The following is a 7,527-nucleotide window of genomic DNA, read 5'->3' as shown; positions in this document are numbered from 1 at the left end:
TTTTGGAAGGAGCCCGCCCCGCGGTGGGGCGCGTCCGTGCCGGGGTTCGCCGACCGGCGCCTCCCGCCGCCTGGCGCCGTCAGGCCCGACCCTCAGCGCCGGGGAGCAGAAGTGCGTGCGGGCACCCGGCGGAAAACTCGCGGAGCCCGGGGCTATCTGGAGCCAACGTGGAGGCGTGCTTCCCGCTGTGGTCCTCACGGCCGGGTTCCCCGGGGGCGGGGCCCTTCCTTACCGTCCGAGGTGCGCACGCACACCTGCGTGAGGGTCTGGAAAGGACCGTCCCGTTACTAGGGCGCTTAACGCAGCTGGGAGTGGACGGTGTACTCGGACACCAGCTCATCTCGTTTTCATGGTTGCACAGTATTTTTCTAGTACTGGTTCGTTTATCCTATTTCCTGTCGATAGAAACGTGGGTTCTTTTCAGCCTTCCGTAATGAAGAGCAATGCTCCTATTGAGGTTAACTATAATTTTAAAAAAATTTTATTTTTTAAAGGTTTTTTTCTTTTATGATTTTTTTATATATTATTATTTTTTTTAGTTTTCGGTGGACACAAAAATCTTTATTTTTATGTGGTGCTGAGGATCGAACCCAGCGCGCTGCGGCTTGAGCCACATCCCCAGCCCTGAGTTATGTTTTATTACGTATTTATTTCTGGCTGCTGGGCTTGGATCCCAGAGCTCCACTCCAAAGTATTGGTCCTACCACTGAACCACACACCTGGCCTATTGTCATTGTACTCCAGCAGGAATATTTCTTTGGGCTCAATTCCTCACTGCAGAAGTGCTAGGTCAAAGGACATTGTGTAGATGCGGAAGGTGCCCAGGTTGTCCCCTCCACACAACACAGGAGACGTCTGGTGTTCCTCAAGCTTTGTTTTGCAGATGTGGAAGGCATAAATGGTGTGTTATTGTAGCCTCATTTGAAATTCCTGTAATTAACTTTTTAGAATACTAATGTCAGGTCATTTTGATGTTAGTAGTTCCTACCACTATTAATATTTTGAAATCGGAAATTATGTCTGTGTTATAAACATGTATATATTTAAAAGCCATTTGTATTTCATATTATTTGCCCATTTCTGAATTGGGTCTTGGTGTCATTTGGGGGGAACAATTTATATATTAGGGAAATCAGTCTTTTTGTTGTCAAAAGTGTATCCTCCATCTTTCATTTGTCTTTCTAGGGTTTTTTTTTTTTTTTTTTTTTATTGCCAGGTATTTAAAATTGTTATTAGTGATTATTAGTTTTTCACCATGGCTTCTATGTTCTGTGTCATGTTCAGAAAAATGTTCAAATACAAAATTATAAAACACTTGGTAGTTTCTTTTAGAGATGAAGTGACTTCTATATGTATATTTTATACATATACATGTAGATTTTTTGTCTAATATTAGACAAAAGAATACTGTCTAATATTAGAAAATACTTCTGGTAAGGAGCAAAACTTATTTCCGAATCACTTGCTTTGACTTAGTTTTTCCAAAAACATTTTGTCCTCCATTGTCCTATTGCGTGCTGAGGCTCAACTGGCCCGTTTCCTCAGCGTGCTGGAACCCCACTGCCTAGCTACGTATGTCCAGAGGACCTTTTCCCCTCCTTTTCTTGGGCAGGTTTCTTTTTTGTCAGTGACACTAGGCGAGTTCATCTTGTTTCCCTGCCCTGTTTTTTTTTCTAATTGGGATTGCTTAGATTTGTAGATTAAGTTGCAATAAAAGTGCCATCTCGAATACTTGATGCCTTGTACGAAGTACTTGAATGCTCATTCTAGTAGGTGCTCTGTGATAGAGGAACCTGAGGGCTTCCCCAGCCGTGCATACTGCTGTTTAGGATGTCCTTGTGGCTGGTGTGAACTCGGCTCTCTGTCCCTTCAGTCTCGCTGACAGGCACCTGTGGCACACACATGGCCAGCTCAAGGCACTGTTTTCTCTGATGCCTGCTTGTTTCACATGAGGCATGGAGTTAAGCTGGACAGTGAACTGCAGACTGCTTGGGTGACCTCAGTGCCTGGGCCCTACCTGGATACAGAAACTCAGCCCTCTCCCTCGACCCCTTCCCACCCACCTTGATCTGGGTCCCTGGGAAGCCAGCAGTCTATTCCAGGAAGCACCTCCCCCTTCTGCTTCCAGTCGCCAGGATTCCTGGGACGAAGGCCAACTTCCAATTCTCTATTTTGTAGATTTTCCAGGATACACTTGTTTATACCCCAATAGCAGCAGTGTCTCCTAGCCCAGAGGCTGATTCATGGGCCCTCCCCATGTCATCTGTCATCGACACACTTCAGACAGGATCTCTGAGGGCAGAAACCAGGTTCTGTTCCCTGGCTCACCAGCCAGGTGACCCTGTGGCCTAGACATGCTGTGGTTCCAGGAAGACAGGCCCACCCCAGGAGGACACAAGCCCTTATAACTGGCCGTATCTGAGGCAGTACCTAATGCCACCACCTCTGGCTCCTCCCTGGGGACCTAAGTGCCCCAGGCTGGCATTCCATCTGGGTTCCAACACCGGGGGCCACCCGTGCTTCTCTCCTTCATTGGCAGCTACAGGTCGTGGTGTCTTCCCATGACACTGGGCTGGCAGGACCCACACCGTGGTCTCGGCTCTACCTGGATATAGGGTGGAGAGGTTGGATGCTCTCTGGGGTTCTGTCCCCTCCTCCACTCATAATGGCCTCTGGTTGGACATGAGCCTCTGGGGCAGGGCCACCTCCTTCCTCCTTCAGGTCACTGCTCAGGGCACTGTGAACCTGGTTGCAGGAATGCGTGCTCCCCAGGAAGGGCTGGTCTATCTGTTCACCTGGGTCCAGGTGCTGGCCAGGGGTCGGGGTGCAGGACTGACCCGTTGACTGTGTTGGTTCAGCCAGGTGGGCCCCCACCCTGCATCATGTGGCCCAGGGGCCAGCCTGAGTTTCTGGCCCACCTCCTTCCCATTTTGAAACTCCTGCCACAGACCATGGTGGTCTTCCATTGGCTCCAAGAGAGAAACCCTCCAGAACTCCAGAACACAGGAGCACATGTGGCTTGGGAAGAACACTTTGACACACATCTGCAAGCTGTATACTGCCTCTCCCTGGAACCTGGTTCAGAGCAGGCACAGACAGGGTCCGTGAGTACAAAAGGAAAGGGGTTCTGAGGCAAGGCCCTGGCCAGGGTCACTCAGGGAGTGCCCATCCCAAAGCTGCGAAGTGCACCACTCTAGGTGGTGTCCTTAAAAACCTCCAGCTGGTGCAGTACCACATGCCTGAGGACTGAGGCAGGAGGATCGGAACATAGACCAGCCAGGGGAACACAGCAAGACCCCATTCCCCCAACCCCCAGAAAAGAAAAACCCCCAAACCTCTGTCCACCTGACCGTGTTATAGCTGGATAGTTCTTAGGGCTTTTCATCTTCCAGAGGGTGGGGGGACTGGAGGAGTGACAGGCCTGCTGCCAGTGGTGGTCCAGAGGCCCCACCCCGTGTGTCCCAGCCTTGCAGAGAAGACCCCCTGCAGTTGGCTACAGCCTGGATGGTGTCTTCATGAGCTGTTTTCCAGAGGTCTGGGCTCTGGATTTGGCTTGAGTTGCTGGGAACATGTGCCATCAAGAGCTGGACCCTCCTGCCACTGTGGAGGTGCTGGGTGCAGCCTGGAACTCGTAGCATGGTGGGTGGCTGGTGCTTCCTGAGCAGTGTTCTACAGCTCTGTCCTCCATCTGAGAGCATGTGCCCCAAATGGAGGAGGGTGGCCACTTGTACCCTCTCACCAGGCCTGATGTTTCAGCTGCTTGCCATCCTGCATGTGGGCCACCACCAGACCGTGGTAAGTACTGAGTTCATGTTGGAGTAGAGATAAATGTAGATGGTTATGGGGATAAGTTATCAGTTATGTAACAAAATGTGCGTGATTTAAATAAACCCTTCAGCACCCAGGCCGATCATCCCACTGTGCCTCAGCTGCATGGGTGGTAGGGACTCCTGTTCACTGGCAGGCACAGCAGAAGGAGACGGGTCATGCCTGCAAGTGCTAGTGGTGGCAGGGCTGGGCACTCACTGCCTGGGGTGCTTCTGAGGAGCAGATCTGCCATCTCCTCACAGCTCACTCACACCCACTCACTGCTCCCGGGCTGCTGACAAGTTGGGAGAGTCTCCACACACAGAGACCCGTGCAAAGAGAAAGCAAACTACAGCCGGGGCTCGCCCCAGACCCGGAGTCTGTCCCCTAGAACAGGCAGTTCTGCTGAGTGTCCCAGCAAGCACAGCGTCCCCTTCATCTAGTGGCAGACACTTGTTCTTTGTTTCATTACACACAGTGCAACTGTACCAAGCCTGAACAGGTTTCCTTGTGATTATGTTTGGGCACTTTAGTAGGAGATCCAAGGGCATGGCTTATTTCACACCTTGGTAAGCTGTGCCCAGAGCAAGGAGCATACTTGTAAAGCTCTGTGAAGGAGCTGGACCTGGTGGCCACATCTGTGATCCCTTGTTCGGAGGCGGAGGATCGCAAGCCCAAAGCCAGCCTGGGAACTTAGTGAGACCCTTTCTCAAAATTAAAGGTAAAAGGGGCTAAGGGTGGAGCTGGGGTTGTGGCCCAGTAGTAGAGTGCTTGCCTGGCATGTGTGAGCACTGGGTTCAATTCTTGGCACTGCGTATAAATAAATGAACAAAAGGTTCATCAACATCTAAAAGATTATATATATAAAAGGGGAGGGCTCAGTGTGTGGCTTAGTGACACAGTGCCCCTGGGTTCAGTCCTCAGTACCACAAAACAAACAGGCAACTGGTGGCACATGCCTGTAATACCAATGATTCAGGAGGCTGAAGCAAGAGGATTATAGTTTGAGGCCAGCCTCAGCAACTTTGCGAGGCCCTATGCAAGTTAGACCCTGTCTCAAAATTAAAAATGTAGCTCAGTGGCAACATGCCTGAGTTCAATCCCCAGTACCAAGGAGGAAAAACATTTTTGGGGGCATGATGGCACACTTCTGTCATGCCAGCTACTCAGAAGGATGAGGCAGGAAGCTCCAGCGTTCCTGGCTTGGGTCAACTACCTAGTGAGATCTTCTGCAGCTGGCAAGCCATGTGTCAGAAAAGGGGCTGGGGCTGGGGCTCAGCTGGTGACACACCCCAGGTTCAAACCCCAGGAGGCGCTGGGGTGAGCTGCGGAGGGGACGCACTTGGCGCCCACCCCACACTTGCGTGTTCTCATTTTGATTTGTTTAGTGTGACCTTCGGGTTAGAGGTTGGGGAGGTGGCCTGGAGGCCTGTCGCCCCAGCCTGCCTCCTGGTAGACATTAGTCTAGGCCCATTCCTGGATGTTCCCTCCACACCCTGTCCCGCTGGTCCTCAGCCCCATCTAGGACCCCGCGCTGCACGGCTTCACCGGTCCTCAGCCTTAAACTCTGTCATGGCTTTTGAGGCCCTGGAGACTTCCCTTGACCGGCTTGAGGACTGACCAGGTGCTGTGAGAAAAGTTCCCTGACTGGATTTGTCTTTCAGACTGTGATCAAGGGTTTGGGGAAGGACACCTAAAGGCAAGGCCTCTCTCACGTCCTATTAGGGATACCGCATGCCTGTGCCACATTACCTGTGATGTGACCTTGACACCAGATCGGGGGTCCACAGGTTCTCCATGGGCAGTTACCATCCTCCCCTCCCTGCTATGCTCTTGGGAGACCAGTCTTGGCATGGCACCATCCTCATACGTGACCCTGGGTATCTGCTGTGGGTGTACCCCTGGACACTTGTGATCTTCCCAGGTGTGGCCCTGGCATGGAGTCCTCTCCTCATCCCAGTGACATCTGGCTGCTGCCTGCTGAGACCTGTCCCTGAGCCCCTGGGGCAACCCCACTGATAGGCAGGAGCTGAGGTCTGCGAGGCAGGGCTGACACAGTGCTGAGAACCGCACCTGGCCTCAGCCTGGCGTGTCCCCAGAACCCACAGCTGCTCCACATCTTCGTGCTCCAGCTTTGACCTCTCTACCTGTACAACAGGACAGGTAACAGCACGGGCAGTGTGATAGTGGGGTGTAGGGGCCATCCCTGGACAAAAGCAGGCCCCTACCATTGTAATCATGTCCATCTGGGTGTCACTGGGGTGGAGTGTGGTCCGTCGGGGCTGCTGACTGCAGCGTGGCTGGCATGGCCACAGGCTTCGATCCTGGTGATGGATGGAAGCAGGGAATACCTAAGGTGGGATACCCGGACAGGGACCGCCTTGCCTACTGCATAGTCCTGGAGTGTCCTCAGGTTTCAGGAGCACAGTCCTGTGATGTTCAAGCTCCAGGTGGGGCCGCCTCTGGACCAGTAACTGTCAGTGGAAGGAATGCAGGGTTCTGGCTGCTTCCTCCTGTTTTCGGCACAGGTGCTTGGCCTGGGCTCTGGGGGAGAGACCACCAGGCACACCATCCCAATCACAGCAGACGGGAGGGGCTGAGGCCTGCCCAGGGGGTCCACCCTGCTCCGCCTACAACTACACTGGATGCCCAGGGAAGAGAAGGAGGCGTCCCAGGGAGGGAGACGGTACCCTCCCACGTCGCTCTTTCTTCTCCTTACCTTCCTTTGTCCAGCCACAGCACCACTGGGGACCCCAGAAGGTTCAGCTGTAACCTTCTGAGGGATACTAGTTGGCATCACCAAATGCGGGAAGCCGGGAGCTAAGGAGACTCAGGGGAAGTGGCCAGCCAGATAACAGAAGGGCTTAGCCAAGCCTGGTGGCTAGCTGGGGGATGATGGGACAGGATGGACACAGACCCAAGATGGGGCCCGGGTCGCAGTCCACCCCTTGCTTAGGGCAGCAACTCTGAGACCCGACAGCAGTGGATCTGGCTCTAGGAGGCCGTTATTACCTCCTGGAGGGCCCCCGCGGCCACTACACGGCCTCCACCGCCCTGCGGGAGTTAGGAAGGGGCGGGAGTCTGCTGGCTGACTTCCGCGCGCCCGCCCGCGCCCGCGGCCTGCACGTTTGGGGGGACCATGCTCATCCGTGTCCCCAGCGTCCTCCCTGCTACGTAACTGGCCTGGACGTCCTTGGGAGTTTCCAGGGGCCTCCATCAGGTGACCTGTTTTCCCGACCCAGTCACTGGGTTCTTAGCCCAGGGCCAGGAAGCGACGCCTGGGACCCTTGTGTCCCAACAGGGCGAAGATCCTTGCTGTGGCAACTCGACCCCGGCCTGCCCTCCGCGGCCTCGCCCGCCTTCTCTTTTCTTCTCCCTACTGTGGTCCTCCCCAGTCCCAGGGGGCCGCGCACGAGTAACTCCCGAACCCAGGGCAAAACAGGAACCAACGCACGCAGGGTCGGCCTGGCTCCCCACCTCGCGGACTCTGCCACGCGACACCTGGTGCCCAGGCAGGGGAAGGCCTGCGGGGCGCTGGGAACAGCGAATGGAGGACTTCAGAGAACTGGGAGACAGGAGACCCGGAGCGTGGTCAAAGCTCGGCTCCTGGACCGGGAAGCGGGGGAAGGGTCGCGCACGTGGCCTGGGGGCGGAGCTGGCTGCTTCCGCACCCCCACCGCGGCCACGTGCGGACCCCAGCCCTCCCCATCGCGAACGGGG

This window comes from Marmota marmota, unplaced genomic scaffold (genome assembly GCF_001458135.2).
Source record: "Marmota marmota marmota unplaced genomic scaffold, marMar, whole genome shotgun sequence".
Classification (NCBI taxonomy): Eukaryota; Metazoa; Chordata; class Mammalia; order Rodentia; family Sciuridae; genus Marmota; species Marmota marmota.
The sequence above is the reverse complement of the archived record's forward strand: the minus strand, read 5'-3'. Positions refer to the sequence as shown.